This window comes from Salvia miltiorrhiza, chromosome 6, assembly GCF_028751815.1.
Source record: "Salvia miltiorrhiza cultivar Shanhuang (shh) chromosome 6, IMPLAD_Smil_shh, whole genome shotgun sequence".
Lineage (NCBI taxonomy): Eukaryota > Viridiplantae > Streptophyta > Magnoliopsida > Lamiales > Lamiaceae > Salvia > Salvia miltiorrhiza.
Genome location: NC_080392.1, coordinates 16,027,105 through 16,048,935, shown reverse-complemented (window position 1 = coordinate 16,048,935; position 21,831 = coordinate 16,027,105). Strand labels below are relative to the sequence as shown.

The following is a 21,831-nucleotide window of genomic DNA, read 5'->3' as shown; positions in this document are numbered from 1 at the left end:
TATAATTCGTTTTTACAATTGCGTTCTTTTAATCATGTTTATGTTTTATTTTGTTATGTCTGGCTAGTTTCCTTTAGCTGATTCTAGGGTTTGTAAATAGTTGATTGAATTTATGTGATTTATTTGTTAATACCTTTGTGCCTTACAGTTTATGATTCATAATTCCTGGTGCTTAATTTCTTGTGAATTATTTGGTCAATAGTTTGCATGTGTAGCTATTCGGTTTGAGACCTAGCGGAGATAACTGTTTAGCGAATTCAGGAATGTATGATATGATTTTAACCTTGAGACCTAGCGGAGATAGGTTGATCATAGGGAGCTATTCTTAGGAGCTATTGGGAGTTAGTAGATTTTCTTGAGACCTAACGGAGATAGAGAATTTACTAATCTACGATCGTTGCTGCTCTAGCGAGAGTAATTGATTAATTAAGTGATCTCTCATCATAACTGGATTAAACTGGTACATAGGATTAATAGATTAATTGCGTAGATTTAATTAATGAACTTACTACCCTAGGATCAGCTGTTTTTCCTTATTTGATTCTTCTACGTGCTTTTATTTGCTACTATTTGAGTTTAGTTCTAGTTAAATCCTCCTTACTTTCTGTTGCCTGTCTACTGTTATAGTCTGTTTAGGAGATAACTAAAGTAGTTTCGTTGTGTCAGTCCCTGGGGATACGATACTTGGTTACCAATTTGTGCTACAATTGCACCGTGTTAGTTGCGGTAATTTGTTGCTAATAATTTAGTGATCAACTTTTTGGCGCCGTTGCCGGGGACTGATTAGAAGTTACTTTAATATTTCCGATAGGACTTAGTAGTACTTCAGGCGTTTACTGTTTCTTTTTATTTTTATTTTTCTAATTCTCATTTTTTTTCAGGCACTGCATACGATGGCTACTAATGAACAGATTCGTGCTCTACAGGAGCAGCTGCAACAGCTGTTGGACGCTCAAGCTGCTAGAGAAGCTCAGAATCAGCCTCCGATTGCAGAGATGTTCGTTCCTCAGTATGAGTATCAAGAACCTCCCCGTATTAATGCCAATAATTTTGAGCTGAAGACTGGTTTGATCACGATGGTCCAGCAGAACCAGTATGGAGGACACGCTATAGAGGATCCTAATGCGCATCTGGCGCAATTTCTAGAGCTTTGCAGCACTGTAAAGATGAATGGAGTATCTGATGATATTATCCGTCTTCGTCTTTTCCCTTTCTCACTGCGGGATAAAGCGAAGTCATGGTATCATACATTGAATTTGAGTGCAACTACTACGTGGGAAGATGTAGCCCAAGCTTTCCTACGCAAGTTCCATCCTCCTGGCCTGACCCTGAAATTAAAGATGGACATTGTGCAGTTCCAGCAGTTTGAGGGAGAAAAGCTGGCAGATACATGGGAGAGGTATCAAGAGAAGTTGAGAAAGTGTCCGAGCCACGGATTTGATGAAGGCACTCTCATTATCATGTTCTACAATGCTTGTGGAGAGCGTACAAGAATGCATTTGGACACAACTGCAGGAGGTTCCCTGCTTCAGAAAGGCAGTTCCGAGGCGTGGAGCATCATTGAGAGTATGGCTGCTACGAGTTTTCAATGGCCATCAGAGAGAGTACAATTGAAAAGGGTGGCAGCTGCTTCCAGCTCTGATCCTATGGCAACGATGGTTACACAGCAGGCAGCGATTGCTACGCAGCTGGCAGAGCTGACTACTAAGATTAATGCTTTGACCATTGGAAATCAGGAGCAAGCTGCGAGAGATCCCACATGCATAGAAGACGTAAATTTTGTCAATGGCCAAAACTATGGAAATTTTCAGAAGGTACAGCCAGGAATGTACAACAGAGGGCAGCAGTTTCAGCAGCAATATCAGCCAGGAGGGCGCCCACACCCGAATCTAGCCTATAGCAATCCCAACAATGCTTTGCAACCTCCACCGGGATTTTCTGTATCTAGTGGAGGAGTTATCAATGAGCCGAAGAAGGGATCGCTTGAGGATATGATGCAGCAGATGTTAACAGAGATGTCTAGCATGAAGACAACTGTTAATTCAAGGATGACCAATTTGGAGTCTCAAGTGGGTCATATTGGAAATAATTTTTTAGCACTCTCCAAGCAAGTGCAGATGTTGGAGACGCAAGTTGGTCAGATGGCCAACCAAGCAGCTGCGCAACACACACCAGGAAAGTTTCCTAGCAACACTCAGTTCAATCCGAAGAGCCAACATCAACAACCTCAGGAAAATCAGCAATGTTATTCCATACGGGTGGTTGATAATTCAGTTGAGGATGAAGAGCAGAGGAATCACCATTCCTCTGCAGAGCAGCGGGATCATACTGAGCAGAGGAATCACCATTCCTCTGCAGAGCAGCGAGATCGTACAGAGCAGCGGGACGACAAGAATGGAAGGGAGAAAAATGTAGAGATTATGGAGGGGGATGACCTGGAGACGATTGTGTGCGATTCGCCGCCTACTACCAAGGTATCGTCGAATACCTCTGCTGTTAAGAAGCCTATTCCTACTCCTACATTTCCCAGGCCAGAGTACAAGCCTGTAGCACCCTTCCCGAATAGCCTGGCAAAGCCGAAGATGGAGCAGAAGTTAGCCAAGTTCATGGAGATGTTTTCAAAGCTTCACATCAACATTCCTTTACTTGATGCGCTGAGAGATATGCCAGGGTATGCTAAGTTCCTCAAGGATGCCGTCTCCAACAAGAAAAAGTTGGGGAAATATGAGACGATCAATTTATCAGAGGAGTGCAGCGCGGTACTACAGCAAAAACTGCCGTTGAAGCAGAAAGATCCCGGTAGCTTTACCATCGCTTGTGTGATTAGAGGATAGAATTTCTCCCGTGCTTTATGTGATTTAGGGGCTAGCATCAATTTAATGCCTCTATCTATTTTCCAACGATTGGAGATTGGAGATATCAAGCCTACCTCTATTGCATTGCAGATGGCAGATCGTTCCATCACATATCCCAAGGGAATTGTGGAGGATGTCCTAGTGCAGGTGGAGCAGTTTATTTTTCCTGGAGATTTCGTAGTCTTGGACATGCCGGAGGACAAGAATATTCCATTGATCTTGGGGCGGCCGTTTCTAGCTACGGGCCGTGTATTGATAGACGTGCAGGAGGGAGATCTGACTTTCCGCGTCAATGATGAAAAGATGACATTGGGAGCCTATGGGGAAACTGTGATTTTCAAGAAACCTCCACCAAAGGAAGTTCCCCATAATGAAGTGATTAATTTGGCTGACAGTTTTCTAGCAAATTCGGAGGATGAAGAGGTTGAGAAGAATAAGCTGCCCAAGTATGAAGCCAAGAAAAAAACTCCAAAACCAAAAGAAGTTCTGACTTTTGAGAAGTGTTTGTTTTTGGAGCATGATGGGGGGTCTTTGAAAACCCATACCCCCAAGAAGAAGAAAGTGAAATTCCGGATTTTTCGGAACAAGAATGAGAAGGGGGCAATGCTTGTGGAGGATGTTCGAGCCAAGAGAAGTGTTTTGGTGGAGAGAGCACCCAAGAGTAGAAAAACTTTTCAATGGTTAGAGTGCTGTTTCCGACCTCCATGAATTTTAGAGGTATCGTCGAGCTCTAGACGTTAAATTAAGCACTTGTTGGGAGGTAACCCAACTATTTTTCTTTGTTTTGTTTTTCTTTCTTTTAGTGTCGTTTTGTTTCTTTTTGTTTCTTTGTTTTGTTTGGGGTTTTTCGTGCGGTGTTGAGCTTGGAAGTTGCGAGATCTCGCGTTTGGTCATGCCACCGCCAGAGGAACAGGTGTTTCTCTGCCAGATTTCTGGAGGTCTTCATGTTTCAGCGCAGCCACTGATTTCGCTGCCCTGTCCAGCGTGGCCACTCTCTACTCTGCCCTGCCCCTTTTCTACTCTTCGCTGCCCTACCCAGCGCCGCCACTCTCCACTCTGCCCAAGGTCACAAACCTCATTTCACCGCCTCTCACGATGGTTCAGTTTGTTCAATGCCAAAAATCAGGGATGTTTTCTACACTCTTCTTATTTCTTTTATGCCCTGAGGACATGGCATGCTTTAAGTGTGGGGGGGTGTTTTGGAGCTTATATTTTTTAAAATTGGGCGAAATTTATTTTTCTATGCTTAGTTTTTGGTCTCGAATCTGGCTAAATTTTTATGAATTTGTGGAAGAGAAGATGGTTTTCAATGTGCATTTAGGGTTTGTGTTTGTTTGGTGGTTATTCTCATTTTACTTTTAATATATGTTTCTTGATTGTGCAAAGAATTATGAGTTTTGTTGCAACACTTTTGTAAGTAAGTAAAACGTGATTTGTCCGGTAGATGCTAGAAGGAGTGTTGTCATTGGGATTGCCTACGATCGTATCTTATCTGTGAAAATGTTGGACGAATTGCCAACTTTAAAAATTGTCAGCTCTGAAACATCTGACCTATTCTGAAATGTGATAGCTCTGAGTCTCTGCTCCTCTAGTCTAACTATGAGCATGGGAAACCACGTGAAAAGACTTTGGATTACATCCAAATGATTTTATTTCATGAATTATGGCTCAACTGCCGAAATCTCAAGCACACAAAGTGTGAAAATTGGTGATATTGATTATAAATGCGATCACATTAGGGAATTCACTTCTAGCGGAGAATTGGGTCTGATCGAATTACTTGCATTACTCTTTTGTTGCTTCTTAAACTTTGAGTTACTTGGATGACCGAGAGATGTATGTTGATTGTAAAGTGTTGAATTGACTTTGTGAATGTTTGGATGGAAATGAATATTGTTGAAATCAATCTCTTCCTAGGATTCATATAGATTTTGCTTGAGGACAAGCAAAAGGCTAAGTGTGAGGGAGTTGATTTATGCTTAATTTACTTTATTTTTAAGGGTTTGTATGTGCATGTTTTAAGATAATCTTCTGGAAATTGGTGCGTTTATGGTGTATTTTATGCTTTGTAGGAGATTTAGGCTTTCGAGATGGAAGAATGCAGTTTTGGAGAATTTTGGATGAATTTGGCGTTTTCTAGGTGTTCTGGTCTCCAGAGCAGAGAAATCATCATTCCTCTGGAGTCAGAGAAATCAAAGACCTCAAGTCTCCAGTGCAGCGGAATCAATCGCCAGAGAAATCACCATTTCTCTGGAGTCAGCGAAATCAAGAAGCCAGTGTAGCGAAGTCATCATCAGAGCAGCCAAGTGAGAGTCAGAGCAGAGAAATAAGTCAGAGCAGAGGGGAGAGAAGCCATTACAACGGAATCGCAATGTCCATTACAGCGGAATCGAGAAGCTAGAGAAATCATCATTCCGCTGGCGACCCATTTCTCTGGCGAGGTCAGAGAAATCATCCATTCCTCTGGCGCGATAGCCGTTCCTCTGGCGAGACCAGAGAAATCACAATTCCTCTGGCGAGAGCTGCGAATTCGGCGAGAGTAGGAGTATTTTCCGGAGCGCGCATCCAGCTGGAGAGTTGCCTTATTTCACACGATTCTATTACCTTTAGAATTCTACTTTGCATGGCAACTTCTATGGTGATCCGAAGGAAATCTGAAATCTATAAATAGGGCATCTTTTGACCTATTGACAACCCCCCGAACCCGAGCATTCATATTTAAGTTTTCTAGCTTTAGAATTTTATTGTTTTCTAGTTTTCAAGGCTTGGATCAGATTGAAGATTCAAGCCGCTACTTCAGTTTTCCTTCGGTTTTTATATAATTCGTTTTTACAATTGCGTTCTTTTAATCATGTTTATGCTTTATTTTGTTATGTCTGGCTAGTTTCCTTTAGCTGATTCTAGGGTTTGTAAATAGTTGATTGAATTTATGTGATTTATTTGTTAATACCTTTGTACCTTCCAGTTTATGATTCATAATTCCTGGTGCTTAATTTCTTGTGAATTATTTGGCCAATAGTTTGCATGTGTAGCTATTCGATTTGAGACCTAGCGGAGATAACTGTTTAGCGGATTCAGGAATGTATGATATAATTTTAACCTTGAGACCTAGCGGAGATAGGTGGATCATAGGGAGCTATTCTTAGGAGCTATTGGGAGTTAGTAGATTTTCTTGAGACCTAACGGAGATAGAGAATTTACTAATCTACGATCGTTGCTGCTCTATCGAGAGTAATTGATTAATTAAGTGATCTCTCATCATAACTGGATTAAACTGGTACATAGGATTAATAGATTAATTGCGTAGATTTAATTAATGAACTTACTACCCTAGGATCAGCTGTTTTTCCTTATTTGATTCTTCTACGTGCTTTTATTTGCTACTATTTGAGTTTAGTTCTAGTTAAATCCTCCTTACTTTCTGTTGCCTGTCTACTGTTATAGTCTGTTTAGGAGATAGCTAAAGTAGTTTCGTTGTATCAGTCCCTGTGGATACGATACTTGGTTACCAATTTGTGCTACAATTGCACCGTGTTAGTTGCGGTAATTTGTTGCTAATAATTTAGTGATCAATGGGCTAGCCCGAAACCCGAAAGTTTAGGGTTAGGGTTGAAGATTTACAACCCGAAAAAATCTCCAACCCGATTAGCCTGTACCCGACTAACCCAGAACCCGATAGGGCTAGCCCGAAAACTCGGTGGGTTGGCCCGATTGACATCCCTAGCTTCAACACATCTTTAATTTTTTTTTTCATTTTTTATCCCTTTTTCCTCCCCCCTTAGTCTTTCCACTTCTCTTTTTTCGTTTTTTGTCTTTTTTTCGATTTTTATTTTTTGTCTTTTTTTTCGGTTCTTTTCTTATGTATATTGATACTATAGTTAATTACATTATCTATATTATTAAATCATACTATTATATTTTTATTTGAATTACACTTTTACTTATGTATAACAATACTAATTCTATTATTAAATTATGCTATCTACATTAATTATTGATACTGTATTTATATATATGAATGACACTTTTAATATATCTAAATAATATTAATAAATAATAGTATATTTATATTAAATTATACTATCTACATTAATTATTGATACTATATTTATATATGAATGACACTTTTAATATATCTAAATAATATTAATAAATAATAGTATATTTATATTTAAATGATACTATTAATATATGTATATAAATGACACTACTACGACATAGAAATGACATTGTAAGATTTCATCTTTTCACTTTTTTTTTTCGTTCTTTATCCCTTTTTATTTCATTTTGTATCATTTTTCTTTCGTTCTTTCCACTTCTCTTTTTTCATTTTTCGTCTTTTTTCTCGGTTCTTTTCTTATTATGTATAATGATATTATTGTTGTTAGTAAATTACACTATCTATATTATTAAATGATACTATTATATTTTTATTTGAATTATACTTTTAATTATGTATAACAATACTAATTATATTATTAAATTATACTATCTACATTAATTATTGATACTATATTTATATATGAATGACACTTTTAATTATCTAAATAATATTAATAAATAATACTATATTTATATTTAAATGATACTTTTAATATATGTATATAAATAACACTATAATTAATAAATTTTATTAAAAAGAGAAAGAGAAAAAACGAACCAAGAACCCTTGAGTGCACAAACAACAAACTAATGGCCGAGCCTCATTAAAACCCTTTTTAAGGCAAACCTGGTCGGAAAATCCTTAAAAGGGAAAAAGAGTACTCGTCTAAACAAGGAGCTGTGTGGGAACGGAAGTGAGACAACTTCAGAGATTCCGGCCGAACCATCACCCCTAAGCAGCTCGGTTCCCGAACACATCAAAGCAAACCAACAAAAGAGAACAAGCAAAGAACAAGCAAAAACACAACCAACCAAAAAGGAACCAAAATGAAAACCAGAAACAGCACGACACCAGCCACAACTAGCGAAGCTAAAAGGAAAATCAGCAGACCAAGAAAAACCATGTAAACGGAAGAAGTAGGAACCATCCCAACACCAACAGACAACCGAAACCCCAACGAAGCAACCGCACCTGTCGCGAGAAGCATCCAACCTATTCGAAACAAACACTAACACCTTAAAGCACCATTCTAACAAAGCTATGGGTAGAAAAATCACGAGCCACCGCATGTTTAATATCGTCAATCGCATAAGGCCACCATCCCTCTTGTCTATCATCATTGGCCATTATGTCCGCGAGGTGATTTCCTTCCCGAAAGATGTGAGTAACAATCAAAGAAAAACCATGAAGACGACGAAGAACCTGCTTCCAAGAAGCTAAGAAACGCCAGGGAACATTCGTGGAGCGATTATCCAACAACCGCACCACATACATCGAATCGGACTCAACCCAAAGATGAAGCCAGCCACGATCATGAGCAATATTAATAGCAGTAATAACCGCGAGAAGCTCAGCTTCAAAAGCAAACCCACTACCACCCTTGATGTGAAAACAGCCACGGACATAAGCAAAATTATCCCTAAAAACTCCTCCCGCGGCAATACGACCAGGAGCCCCTTTAGCAGAGCCATCGGTGTTGACCTTAATCCAATGAGTCACCGGAGGCCACCAATAAACCTCCACCATGCGAGGGGGAGGAGCAGCTCGACTGCCAATTCCAAGACTTCTAACAATCACGTAGTCAGTCCAATTATTCTTGATGGTACCAAGCCGTGAAAAATTAGAATCCATATCTTTAAAATAAGCTTTAACAAAAGTAAGAATCGACCGAGCCTCAAAACGGAGATCATCGAAAACAAGCGCATTCCTACAGTCCCATATCTTCCACAGGATCGAAATAATGCCTCCTTTCCAAAAAGCCAAAATTTGGGGGCTGAAGCAAGCATTCCAAGCCAGCACTAAAAAAGTGTGAATATCCAAGCAACTTAACAGATCCGTTTTATGAAACCAGACCAGAAACGTTTCCCAAATGTAACTAATCCGAGGACAGCTCCACATGATATGCTCAATGGTTTCAGCATCCATATAACAAAAGGGACAACCATTAGGAGTGACCATACCTTGTCTAACGAGAGTATCCAAGGTTGGAAGACGCCCATGAAGAATCCTCCAGCATAAGATCGAACGACGAATCGGAATGTACGGTTCCCAAATCCATGTCCCCCATTTCACCATAGTGTAACGATGACAATTCTTGGAGAAGGCTAAAGCCGCCGAGACATCCCCCTTGAGCGAATGCTTCCAATATCTAGAATCTTTTTCCTCGCTCATAGGAATCAATAAAATATCAGCCACCACCTCAGGAAAATAATTCACAAACGAAGGCGAGAAATGCCACAGACCATCGTAGTAGTAATCTTTCACAGAGAAATGGAGATAATCATGCATGTAGTGAGGAATTTTGAGCTTATCCACCAAAATGTAACCCAGCCAATCATCCTTCCAAAAATAAGTATTAGCACCATTATTGATGCAAGAGTAAGAATCAACCACCAAGGGATCAATCTCCTGTTTCACGCCGAGCCAAATAGTCGAATTAGCAATATTTTGCTTAGCATAGCTGAAGGTCGTGAGGTATCTGGACCTCATAATCCGATGAGCCCAATCATCACCTTTTATCATCTTCCATGCCAGCTTCATCAAAAAAGATTTATTCATTAAGGTAAAAGAACGAATGCCAAGACCACCTTCCTCTTTAGGAGCGCACACCGTCTCCAACTAACAGAACAACGCGGTTGCTGATCAATGCTGCCCGTCCAAATGAAATTACGACATTTACGGTCAAGCGAATGCAATAACGATTTAGGCCATTTATAAACCATCATCGAATGCACAATCGAACTCTGAATCACAGACCTCACCAAACATAAACGGCCTGCGATAGACAGTTGAAGACCTTTCCACCTTGCAAACTTTTGGACAATTTTATCAAAGATCGGCATGAGATACGAGGCCCGCGGATGACCAACAAATATAGGAACTCCCAAATACGTCATCGGAAGATTCCCCACAGAGAAACCCATGACACGCTGAATAGCCCTTCTCCTATCCGTAGTCACGCCCCTAGCGAAGTAGAGATTCGATTTCTCCTGACTGCAAACCTGACCAGAAATCGAACCATAATAATTCAGAATTTCCTTGATCTTTCGAGCATTACGAACCGTAGCAGTGCAAAAAAGGATAATATCATCAGCATAAAATAAGTGTGTTGGAAAATTAGTGGCCCGGCTGAAACCCATCGGACTAAGGTGTCTCGATTCCACACAACTGCTAATAAGGTGACTCAGGACGTCTTCCGCAATCCCAAATAAAATCGGCGACAACGGATCACCCTGCCTAACCCCACGAGAACAAGAGAAGTACCCCGAAAGCTGACCATTGTAAAGAATGGAGAGCCGGGCAGAGCTAAAAATGATCCAAATCCAATTGACGAACTTCTCATGATATCCATTCGCTCTCAAAACTTGCATAATGAACTCCCAGCGAATGGTGTCAAAAGCCTTACGAATGTCAATTTTGCAAGCCATATTCGAACCCCGATTCGTACGTTCCATCGAGTTGAATCCCTCAGAGTTGAGCATAATGCAATCATGGATGTTGCGACCACTAATGAAACCAAATTGGTTATTAGAGATATGAGTGGACGCAATCCTGCTAAGCCTTGACGCCAAGATTTTGGAAATGATTTTAAAGAAGAAGTTCGACAGAACGATGGGCCTCAAATCAGCAACAGTTGAAACATCCTTCTTCTTTGGGATAAGAATCATTGTACTGGAATTGCAACCAGTAGGTAAATAAGAATACCGGAAAAAAGTTTGAACATCACTGACAACATCAGTCTTAATAATTTCCCAGCAAGTCTGAAAGAAGGAACCAGAGAAACCATCAGGTCCAGGGGCACTATTAGCGTCCATTCCAAAGACCTCCGCCGCAATCTCACTCTCCGCAGGTATACTGACCAAAAAATTATTCTGAGCATCCGAAACCGCCAGATCAAAAAGCGCCTCAATCTCCAAAGGGTCAGCGCTCGGGCTTCCATCATCCATGAAAAGAGCCGAGAAGTGCCCGATGATATGTTGCTCAATAATACTCGGATCATAGACATCCACACCATCAATATTCAAGCGAGTAATCAAAGTATTCATCCGTTTGAATTTTATCATTCTGTGAAAGAAAGTCGTATTTCTATCCCCATCTTGCAACCACGAGGCACGGCTTTTCTGTTGAAGAAGATTATTTTTTCTAGAAAGCGCAACATTAAGCTCAGCTTGCAAACGAATCTCCTCATCGAAGAGCTCATCAGTATATCCAGTTTCAGAAATCTGGTTCTGGGTGACCGCCAAATGATTCTGAAATAGACCAATCGAATTATCAACGTTGCCAAAAACATCTTTATTCCAGACCTTAATATCATAACGCAGCCTCTTGAGTTTCAACATAACACACAGAATAGGGCAGCTAGTGTTAACAGCAACCGTCCACGAATTCTTCACCATATCTAAGAACGAAGGATGAAGGGTCCACATATTCAGAAATCTGAAGTGTCTTATGCCAGATGGAGTAACCTGACGGCACTGCAGAACTAACGGAGAATGATCAGAGGTGAGCCTCGGAAGCGCCGTGGTAACAATAGAATCGCATAAATCAGCAAAACCCTTGGAAAAAAATGCTCTATCAAGGATAGATTCAACATGACGGGGAAAAAACCGACGTCCAGACCAGGTAAAGCGAATCCCTTCAGTCAGAGATTCAATGAATTGAGAATCATCAATGAAAGCGCAGAAGTCCAAGCATGAGCTTCTTGAAGGGGACCTAGAACTGATCCTCTCATTAGAGCCTTTGACTGCGTTAAAATCACCAATAAAGACAGTATTACCCGACGTGAAATGGAGAAGATCATGCCAAAGTTGACGGCGGAGGATCTGGTCATTGGCTCCGTGTATAATAGCTACACGGAAGTTGTAAGTTTGCCAAATACAATCAACGATCACAAATTGGTCAGAGGAAAAAACCATGGTTGCAATCACATCAGGATGAGCAAGAACCCAAATGTTCGAACTTTTAGATGCTCGACAATTTTGATGAATAGGCACCATATTTAAAGAATTCCAGTAGCTCTGCCTCACCTTACGAAATGCCTTCTTAGGTTCAATCAGAAAATGAGCTACAATGCTCCTTAAGTAACCGCTTGGATTCGTCCGTCAAACCACGGACATTCCAGGCGATGATATTCATGAAGATTGATTGAAATGGGCGGAGGAGCCTCCGCATCTTTCCACCTCAGCCGACCAGCTTTCACGGGCGACATTCTCCATCTCCTGAATACAGTCTTTCTTGCTATTGTCAATAACAAAAGCTTCCGGATTATTGCCAGCATCTCCAGCTTTTCGAAGACGATGTTTAATACTCTCCTCTGCCTGTTTTGAGATTTGTTCCGCTGCACGATCTGCGAGCTGTTTTTTTGAAGGCCTACTGCGCCGCTTAGCTGCCATACCCGAAGTAATTGGCTCCTTAGCCAATGCCAGAATTTGTTCCAATCTCTGAGCCTTCATAGCATTCTCAAAAGCAACCGCATCAGTTGGTTGCTGTCGGGAATGAATTTCCTCACTTATAACATCCGCTTCAATTGTTTCCTCCTCTTCTGAACTTTCAGAAACATAAACTTCAAGCGGCCTATCGTACACCGATGTCTCCACATTGTTGGTGATAGCTTCCAACATATCCGGCCCTCTGATATCCTCATTATTCCTCAACTAAAATCTAACATTCTCACCACTGATTCTGTTCTTAGCATTTTCCTCCTGCTCCAACAGATGAGGCGAAGAGCCTCGATGCGAAGGCTGCGCAACCTTCTGAGGTGTAGATCTTGGTTCATTGTCCTCACCGGAACCTTGCTGCTGTACGCGCGCGGATTTATCAGTTATCTGCTCAGCCTCCAAGATTTGTAACCCAGTTTCTTCACCTCTTAGGTTTTCCAACACAGCAAAAGTGTTTCCAATCGTAGTCCCCGAGCACTGCTTATCTTTAACCGAATGTTGCTGAATCTGTTGATCGCCGACAGGTTGATTTGGATGCTCATGCAAGGCGGCTTCATGTTCGTTGTTCGTAGTCTGAATATGCTCAATTTCTTGCCATTGTTTTCCCCTTGGCTGTTGCGTGGCAATCTTGACGTGAGTAGTTGTCTCGTCAGTTTCCTTTTGAATAGCTTTGAAACATCTATCAGGAGAGTGTCCTGTTATTTTGCACCTGTTGCAGTAAAGTGGGAGCTTTTCATAAGTGAACTCAATATAAAAAGCGAAATCTCCTTCATCAAAAAGAAGAGTAGTAGGAAGAGGTTTAGACATATCTAACTCGACCAAGACCCTCGCAAACTGTCCAAAATCCTTCTTCACTGAAGCTGCATCGATTCTAATGGGATGCCCAATATATCTCGCAACTCCAGCCAGCACTTCCGCGTGCCAATATTCTATCGGCAAATAATGTATTCTCACCCACACATTAGCCAACGAAGAATGCTCCTTGAAGGGATCGAAATTCCTTGACCATTCCCTGAGTCGAAGATGACCATTAAGAAGTTCCCAAGTGTTTTTAACCTTGGCACAGGTTTTGTCCGCCTCACTTTGAAAAACCAAAGTGTAGTAGCCTTTTCCAAGGGGAATAAGTTGCCAAGAAGAAGCAATTCCCCATAAATCATTCAACTCCTTTTTTAACATCATTGCCGGCTTCGGTTTTTCACCTTTACGAAGCAAAAGTCTTCCTGTCAAAGCATATTGAAACTCCGAAACTTGTTTGATAAGAAGATCTTTGGGCATTTTGAAACAGAACTGATCACCCTCCTTCATGGGACATAGTGCATGAAAGTTATGAGCAGCTACGTCAGAGCGTCGTTGCCCCCTGTTAAAAGCCATCTCCGCATAGGATTTGTGGGCATCAATCTTCTCTCCCATATCAGTAACTTGTTGACGAACCGAATTCGTGGGAATAGTTATCGAAGAGGAAGCCGCCGCCCCATTAGGGTTAGGATTGGGATTCCCTTGTGCTTGCGTAAAGGAAGTACCATCCGGAACCACAAGCGTACGTTGAGGTCCCTTTGAGCCATGAGAAAAGACCATCATTCCAGACTGTTCGTTGGCGTTGTTCAAAGCCAAATTCGGATTAGCAGAAGTAGCAGGCGAAACCAAACTAGGGTGTTTCGAAGACGAAGAAACATCACGAGCATTCGGGTTAAAATTGTTAGAAACGAGTGGAAGGTTCAGGCCCCCTTTGCCCGACATGATTCAGCAAGAGAGGATGCCGGAATGCGAAAAAGAAACCACAAAGCTTTCACTGGCATTTCATCAAACACCTTAAAGGCAAACACAAATAAACCCAGAAATTGATTTCACCTACCAGAGTAGCATCGATCCAGGCGAGCATGTAGTGACCCGCTCTTTTATATATATATTAAATCCAGTAATGCGTGTTTATTATTTTTCATCAGTGAATGAAACCGGTTATTATCCTGATATGAATTCAGCTTATGATCCTGAATTTATATTGTTAAAGCAGTCAATGCTATTATTTCAGAGTTATAACTGACTTAGCAAAGTCACGTTAATTATTTAAGCGAGATGGAACTAGATTTTATTTTTATATTTACTTAATGTAACACCCCGTTTCCTCGAGCTAAGTTTAGAATAATTTTGAACTTAGATTTAAGATGATTCACGCCGGAAAAAGAATTTATTTTAATTCCAACAAAAATGATTTACAAAAGCATTTGTAAATTTAGTTATTAAATTTATATGCATTGCATATTTATTTAATTTAGCATTTAGCATCTACACGAGCTATTTATTTAAACGAACACTAAACGATTATTACAGTTTTCATAGTACGACCTGGAAGAGTTTTTATTTTTATCCAACCACCTACTCCCTCCCACACCCACCTACTCCCTCCTTTTTGCAAACTTAACATAGCTGGATTGATCCAACTTCATGCTTCCATTTCACAAACTACTTTCGCAAGGGGGAATTTAGATTCAAGATTTCAGACTCAGCCAAGCTTCATCAGATTCAACCTACAGACATTTCTTAAGGTTCCATCTTGAACTTCCTTTACCTGATTTTGCTATCACAGTAAGATTCAAGCCTTGATTTGTGCTATTCCAATCAACCACGAATGAATTTACATTTTGCAAAACTGTAAAAGATACAAGCTTTATATATATCTGCATATATACATACATATATGATGCATGTTTGAGATGAAAGGAGAAGAAGTTGAGTTCGAAACTTTAAATTTTATTCCTTGTTTTTTTAAAACTGCGATGCCTGAGTCGGGCCGCTGCCTCGAGTCGGGTAGAGTCTGGGCGGCGACGGTGGCTACAAAGAGCCGTTGTTGTCGACCGGAATTGAGCAGGGTGAAGGGGTAGATGGTGGTAGCAGCACGACCATTGCTGTGGTCTGACGGAGGGCGAGACCGGAGGCGGAGGCGCAGCCTGTAGCTACGTCGTCGTCGAAGAGAGATGAGGGAGGCTGGGCTTGGCGGCGGCGGTGCCGCTGCTGCCCAGCCAAGGACGGATGGAGGGGAGTGGACAGAGAGGGAGTTTCAGAGGGCGTTCGGCGGCGGCAGTGGGCTTCGTCTGCTGCTGTTGATCGCCGGGGGCTCAGAGGTTGTAGACACAGCGGCGGCGACGGTTTCATGGCCGAGCAGTCGCCGGGAGTAGATGGAAAAAGGGGGAGCTGCTCGTCACTTTGAGGGCGGCGATCATCGCCGATTGTACTGTGGGTGTTGAGTCTTGATTCTCTTGAACATCTTTGTGTGTGTCGTGAGTTAAGGAGAACGAGCGAGAGAGCGAGAGTCGAGGGAAGGAAGGAAAGTCAGAGGGAGCGGCGGCGGCGGCACTCGCCGGCTGTCTGTCGACGGGAAATTGAGAGATAGAGGGGGAGGGAGCTGCGTGCGAGAGGTTGTCTGTGTGTGTGTTTTTCGTTTACAGAGAGAGAGAGAGAGTGCATGCTTAAAGGTAAGGTTTTGGCTTTGGGCCAATAAGTTGGGCTCATAGTTTGGGCCGTGTTTTTATTAAATGGGCTGTCTTGATTAATTTAATTAATTGGGCTACCCTATTTTAATTAATTGAATTATTATTAGTTTGATTAATTTATTTAAAGGATAATTTTCATAATAATATTATATTATTATTATGTGCATATTTTAAGTAATTACTTATTATATGCCAAGCATGACATGAAATTGCATTTATTTTTGCAATAAAAGTATTTAAGTATTTAATTGGTTTTAATTATAATTCCAATTATTAAAGAAAGATGAGTAAGAATATTGTTGGTGTTCTTAACTCAAGAGAAATGTTTTTAATTATTTATTCATTGAATTTTGAAAACCCGGCTAAGTGAATCATAGAATGTTAAGCACTACACCATGACTTAAGATTAGATTCAAGGAGACCTATTGAGAATAGATTTCTTGTAGGCTTTGAGCATCAGAAAGATTAGCACTGCTATTCCGATTCAGAGATAAGGTTAAACGACAGGCTTTGCCTATACAGGTGGGCATTACTTTTACTATACGTATATAGAGATCCCCTGCGTGTCGTAGGCCTCTTATACGAATGAATGCATGGGATGATCTAACTGTTAATTTCAGTTTCATATATATCAAATGAGTTTAAATGTTACATTTGAGCAAGTTATTTCATGACAAAATCTTTGAGTTAAAGTTATTTCAAGTATTGTCTTGCCATAAAATGTTTAAATTTTAGTATGATATCTATCTGCTTTGGCTTTGCCAATGATGCAATCGAATTCGGGTCTTGAGCAGTTGATAGCTATCCTGCCAGGGCTAGTGTACACCAGTGACCGTGAGTCATCTAGCGGGTTGGCCGGTCAAGTGTTCGTGAGAGGTGGCCACCTCTCCGGCACAAAGTTCCAGATATGATAGATTACAAGAGAACTTAGTCTGCAGACGAACTTTAAGAATCACAAATGAACTTAGTAAGCTTGGGCCTTTTTAGCGAAAAACTCCCTTGCTGTACTGTTTATGATGGCATGACAATTTACAATTTTGAAGCATGTATTTTTATACTTAGGCATACGTGCCCACTGAGTACTTTTGTACTCAGCCCTGCATATATTTCTAAATGTGCAGGTTGAGTAGCTGCCGATGGTGATGAAGTGACGAGCGGGACTCTTTTGTCTTATTATGTATTAATGAACTCTAGGGATACATGTCTTCATACATGTAATCAGAACCTTATTCCGCTGCGTACTCAGAAGTTTTATGTTATTTTGGCTAAGTCGGAGTTATCCGAACTTACTAGTTATTTGAGTCTCTACGACTAAACCTCCGTTATATTATAAATATCCCTTTTGTTTACAATGATGAAATACGATCCTTCCTTGTTTGATTATTCCCCTTTCTACCCCGCTTCTAATCTCCCTCCATTAGTCACGGTTTCCCCGGCTTAATTATCCTTAATTAGGGCCGGTCGTGACAGAGTGGTATCAGAGCAGTTCATTTGCTCTGAACCCTAGAGTTAGCCCATTTTTCTAGTATGATCACTAGTATATATGAGTCAGTCAGCCAAAGCTCATCACTTCATCACATCGTCATGCTCAGCAAGAAAGAAGGTGGTAATGATTTTAAAACATTGAGAAGTTCACGTTTTATATGAATGTACTGATGCTTACATTCAAGTTTTATGCTTTATTGATTGATTAGATATCTCAATGAACTTAGATGCGTTAAGAATGCATGATCACTGTTACGAGAAGAACAATAGAAGCTAGAAACTCAGTTATATTTCACTATAGCCATGGTGAAGAGCTAAGAAAGAAAAAGAGAATCCCATGAAAGCAGTGCAAGCGGAGTGCCACGCACGAATCACTGAAGCAGGCATAGTTCTTCATTCAGGTTGTTCACGAGTGACAGAACACCGAATCGACTATTGCCTTATTTGATGATAGATCACATGAGTCATTGCTCGTAGCGACGAGTGTGACTTATGTAATCAGCTAGCTATCGCATAATGAGCTAAGACTCATTACTAACTCTCGATTATCACCAGTTATGGCATGAAGAGAACCTTCATGATTTATGTTTGAACTTCAGAGTCGGACTCATATGCAGTTATAACACTTTGTGTATGATGTTATAACATCGCGATTAGAACTGCCAGCTTACAGTTTCAGATATTCAGAACCTTTATGATTACAATTACCTATTATATTACACGTGAGCATGATTTAGAATCCCTATTGATTACGATCACCTGCTACAAATCGAAAGGAGGATAGGTGCCATGGGTAACTAGAAGTTACCAACCATTATGATTGACAAAAGAAAAATCTATGCAAATGCATAAAATGGGATAAATTCCCAAGGATGGTTGCAAGTTTAATAAGAGCTTGAAATGTCGGCAACGGTTCGACGATGGGGTTAAAGGATTGAGATTCTAACGAGACCCTAAGAGTATACTCAAGTTAAGTATACATACCTTACTCTATCAAAGACATCGCCCCAATTACAACATCTCGGGTTAGACGATCAACATAGTGACCAGAATGAAGGCGTTGACTAAAGTCGTTCCATGACTTAGTATTATGCGTAGCGATCCATACTAAATAAGATGCTCAGAGAAGCAAAATCTATTTCATTATGAAAGATGTCATGATTCAGAAGGTCCTTCGCAAGGGCACGTTAGTGTTTCAATTTACATGGTCACATTTCAAGCGTTATGAGAATGAACGCTCAATGCTAGAAGTAACATATTAAGATCGTTTAGATTGTTGAGTAAGTTTGAATACTGTTGAAAGGTCTTACTTCGCTCATAGAAGATTTTAGGAAATGATGTTGATTATAGAAAATAGACTTCAATCTTGAGAATCTCTAGAACATTCTCAATGATAGATTTTAGATATTAAAAAAAAAAGTGGAGATTTTATAACAGAAGTACCTTTTGCAGCTAGTGATCAAGAATTACCAAGTTCGGAAAAGTATTTCCGAGTGACTGAGAAGTAGTTGTGTCGGACCTGGCCAGTCCACATGGCCAAAATCTCAGTAGTCGTCATATATGGGTCTTTAAACCTATATATTTTAAACTTTCATCTGAAAAGCCAAACGGGTTCAGACTATTAGGTCATTTCGTTTCGACCTTTCAGTCAATTCATTTCTATCCTATGGTTATTCATTTTCAATTGTTTGGCAAATTATTGAAACACTTTGCCTAATTGCCATTTGTGATTTGAATCATTGCGATCTACTAGCTGTTGGTAGATTTTCTGTGACCCAAGGACAAACAGATACTCATCAGATTAAATCAGTCAAACACGTATGCTTCAACCCAAGGGTCAAGCACGTAATGCATACAGACAATCTCTTGTGCATTTAGTAGGACCTTATTTGTGTATTTCGAAAACGATGATCATTTCGATACTTTTGTATGCCCCTATGTTGGCTTAGTTATTTTGACTAGTATTAGTACGGAAACGCTGGTTAATAGGGCATTTTGGAACTGAGCTCTTTCATGATGAATTTGCAAGATAGCCAGTTCATCATGTATAATGCTTGGATAGATCACCATATCTATATTCAAATGTTGATGAAATAGTTCTCATTGATACTAATTTCCCATGTCTATGTAGCGACCCTATCAGTCTTTTGCGGCAAGTTACTTCCGCTATGTTATTTATATACTTTCATGAGGAAGAGTATGAGCGAGATTTGAGAATCAAGAAAACAATTTACAGAATCGATGATATGCATCTGTGTATTACATTGGTGACTATATGTCGACTCATCGGAATGCCAACAAAGCAAAGGCGTCCGAGAGAAGTTGGATAGAACAATAGTATGCCTTGTGATGCTGCATTAACAACTTGTGTTTTGACCTTATAGAATGCCGTCAAAACGAGGACGACCAAGAGGAGGGGGCAGGATTCCCCGAAATGAAGGAAGAGGCCCAGAAACAGGGCCAGAACCAGAAATAGTTCAACCACCTGTTCAGCCAGAACGACGGATTGAAGAATTATTCTTGCGACAGAACCCACCTACCTTCAACGGGACAGGAGACCCGGCAGAAGCTGAAACTTGGGTTCGCGCTATTGAGCGCATTTTCAACTTCCTGCGTTGCACCGACCAAGAGCGCCTGACTTGTATGTCCTTTCAGTTGACTGGGTCAGCTGATTTCTGGTGGGAAGCACAGATGAAAACGATGACAGCAGAGCAGTTAGAAAACCTGACTTGGGAACAATTCAAAGCCGGTATATATGACAAGTATATACCCAAGAGCTACCGCAAGAAGAAGGAAGCTGAATTTTACAATCTAAAACAAGGGAAGATGTCGGTAACTCAATACGACAGGATGTTCTGCGATATGTCTAGATATGCGCCGGAACAAGTTGACACAGATGAAAAGATGGCTGAAAAGTTTTGTGCCGGTTTGAGGCACGAAATTAGGATGGCTTTGGCAAGCCACGGAGGATTGTCTTACACTGAGTCGCTCAGCCGAGCGTTAGACATTGAGGCAGCCATGCCAGGAGAAAGACTTGCAATTGTACCTGCGCCAACACCTCCACATGATCAAAGTTATAATCAGAATTTCAAAGGAAAGAGGAGATGGGACAACAGTAACCCGAACCAAGGCGAGAAGAGGCCATGGCAGGGACGGGTCTTCCAGTCACAGGGCTATGGAGGCCAGAGTGCACCGAAACAGATGGGAAATAACCAACAGAGAGCCCCACATTGCCCCAAATGTAACAAAAATCATGTGGGAATCTGTAAGGCCGGCAGTGATAGTTGCTATATCTGTAACCAGAAGGGGCACTATGCAAACCGGTGCCCGAATAAGCAACATGGAACGGGTTCAAGACCAAAACCACCTATCCAGGCTCCGCATCTGCGAGCAATCCAAGCTTTGCCCCAACCATACCCAAGGCAGCAACCACAGTAACAGCAGCGACAACAGAAACAACATGAAAAGCCTCGTCATGCTAGAGCCTATGCTATGAGGCAGAAGCAGCCCGAGAACAACCAGGGAAACTTGGCAGGTATGGGCATGCTACTCAATACTCCTGTTGTAGTTCTATTTGATACGGGCGCATCGCATACTTTCATTTCAAGTACATGTGTCGACACATTAAAACTTAAAATGGAAAGAGCTGAACATGAGTTGAGTATATCATCACCTATAGGAGGGATGACGACAGTAGATCACGTGTGCTTGAACCTAGAACTGAATATAGGGTCACTCAAGATTGTAGTGAACAACTCGTATGTTATACCGATGGGAGATGTGGACATAATCCTAGGAATGGACTGGCTAGCCGAGAACTATGCCACCATCATTTGTAACGAAAGACGGATATCGTTTCGACCCCCAGGAAGGGAGCCGTCACATTTCCACGGAATTAGTATGTGAAGAAGAAAGATGATCATCTCCGCCCTGCAAGCAACGAAAATGATGAAGAAGGGATACTCAGCTTACCTCGTATACTTGCACGGAGAACTGGGTACTGAAAAGAGTATAGAAGATGTAGCAATTGTACGGGACTTTTCAGATGTATTTCCAGAGATTCTGCCAGGGCCACCACCGGACAGACCAATTGAGTTTACCATTGATTTGGAGCCCGGGGCAGCTCACATTTTGAAGGCACCATACCGAATGGCTCCTAAAGAGTTGGAAGAACTCAAGATACAACTGCAAGAACTTTTGGAACTTGGATTCATTAGGCCAAGTGTATCACCTTGGGGTGCACCCGTACTTTTCGTGAAGAAAAAGGATGGCACATTGCGAATGTGCATAGACTATAGGGAACTGAACAAAGTGACACTGAAGAACAAATATCCTTTACCAAGGATAGATGACCTTTTCGACCAGCTCAAGGGAGTAAGCGTGTTCTCGAAGATTGATTTGCGGTCTGGTTATCACCAGCTGAAGATTCGACCAGAAGACGTACCTAAGACGGCATTTCGAAC

General features: G+C 41.0%; 1 long non-coding RNA gene across 1 annotated transcript; it reads left to right on the top strand.

The window, feature by feature from the left end:
• Positions 1–14,819: 14,819 nt before the first annotated feature.
• LOC130990179 (uncharacterized) lies at positions 14,820–17,209 on the top strand. Its single transcript, XR_009090861.1, has 3 exons — positions 14,820–14,938; positions 16,330–16,405; positions 17,005–17,209. It is a non-coding gene; the product is annotated as an uncharacterized LOC130990179 (long non-coding RNA).
• The last annotated feature ends 4,622 nt before the right edge of the window (positions 17,210–21,831 follow it).